The following is a 1882-nucleotide window of genomic DNA, read 5'->3' as shown; positions in this document are numbered from 1 at the left end:
GTATGCTATTTAAATAATATTTATGTACACGTAACAATTATTATTATTATGTTTACTGTTTTTTTTTACAGTATTAAATACGTAATTCAGGATTTTTAATGTAAATTGTAATAAATTATTGTACGAAGTATTATACACTGATGCTTCTTGTAAGTTCATATTTTACACATATAAGTAATTGAAAGTTATCAAAAAAACTTAAAATAATGAAATACTACTGCGGTTGAAATAAGGTAAAATAGAAGTGAGTGAAATGATTTTGTTGTATAAAAAGGCAAAATTAACATATTAAGCACTTAGTGGTCATATGACGTATCGGTGGCCTGGCTTGACCAGGTGGTTAGGGCGTGCGACTCGCAATCTGCTGGTTGCGGGTTCGAATCCCTGTCCCACCAAACATGCTCGTCCTTTCAGCCCCCCCCCCAATGACACAGCGGTATGTCTGCGGACTTACGACGCTAGAGTCCGGGTTTCGATACCCGTGGTGGGCAGAGCACAGATAGCCCATTGTGTAGCTTTGTGCTTAATTACAAACAAACAAACCTTTCAGCCGTGGAGGCGTTGTAATGTAACGGTCAATCGCACTATTCATTGGTAAAAGAGTAGCCCAAGAGTTGGCGGTGGGTGGTGTTGACTCTAGTCTTCTCTCTAGTCCAGTGGTCGGCAACCCTTCAAAGAAGAGCTTTTTTTTTTTGTCTAAAACCAAAACATTTCGAGAGCCACAATATTTTCTAACAGTATATAAAAAAGGCTCCGATGGGACAACGGTAAGTCTTCGGACTTACAACGCTAAAATCAGGGGTTCGATTCCCTTCGGATTTTTTTTTCGTCTAGCATACCTTCTAAGACATTTTAGGAGTTAATTGGAATGTTATCAGCACGACTATATTATAAGTAAAAAATCCAAGTACACCGTGGAGACGTTATAAGTGATGATCAATCCCACTATTTTTGGTAAAAGAGTAGCCCAAGAATTGGTGGTCATGATCAGCTGCCTTCCATTTAGTTTTTCACTATTAAATAAGAGAAGACTAGCTTTTAACAAGACCAAATATAGTGTGGTAAAAGCTTTTATTTAATCCTCGGTAGTATAGTGGTGAGTATCCCCGCCTGTCACGCGGGAGACCGGGGTTCGATTCCCCGCCGGGGAGGAAAATATTTTAATTTAGAAAAATGTAAGTTACGTTAGTGTTCTGACCACATAGCTTAACGAGAAAACATACTAAAATTTTCAGAACATACGTAAGACCAGTCGTAGAATATGTCTGTATCAATGTATCGAAAACAAAATACAAAATTATATTTTATTTAAAGCATATCGAGTCCCACGATCTACAAACTCAATGTTTCTACATAACTTTCTCAAATATGCCAACACTATCGGACGGACTCCTGGATAACTCGCTTCAATACAGTTAGAAGAATATTTAAAAAAAAGTGGACTGATGAGCAAAGTAGATGAACCCAGCCCCAAGTAACTCTCCCCTCTGAACATCATAAATAAGAATCTTACAGGCAAACAATGCTAAACTAAATCCTAGAGATAAACGTAGTTCTATTTAAAAATGGTTTTGTATGTAAAAATAGGATTATGTGTCTGTGAATAAGTTTGTTTCGTTTTTAATTATGCACAAAGCTACACAAGAGCTATCTGTGCTCTGCTCACCACGAGTATCGAAACCCAGTTTCTAGCGTTGTAAGTCCGCAGACATACCGCTGTGCCACTGGGGGGGGCCTGTGTATAAAACTGCTAAGTGGAACTGTATTGTGAACACGGACTAATAGTGCGATCATACATAAGTGAAGCTAGTGAAAATATACAAGTTAATATTACCCTATAAATTGGATGTGGCGCGAAAATGGTATGTTAATTAAAAATGCG

General features: G+C 37.7%; 1 non-coding gene across 1 annotated transcript; it reads left to right on the top strand.

Moving 5' to 3' along the window:
* Positions 1–1079: 1079 nt before the first annotated feature.
* Trnad-guc lies at positions 1080–1151 on the top strand. The gene has a single exon. It is a non-coding gene; the product is annotated as a tRNA-Asp (tRNA).
* Positions 1152–1882: the final 731 nt, after the last annotated feature.

Source organism: Limulus polyphemus, unplaced genomic scaffold, assembly GCF_000517525.1.
Source record: "Limulus polyphemus unplaced genomic scaffold, Limulus_polyphemus-2.1.2 Scaffold3154, whole genome shotgun sequence".
Lineage (NCBI taxonomy): Eukaryota > Metazoa > Arthropoda > Merostomata > Xiphosura > Limulidae > Limulus > Limulus polyphemus.
The sequence above is the reverse complement of the archived record's forward strand: the minus strand, read 5'-3'. Positions and strand labels throughout refer to the sequence as shown.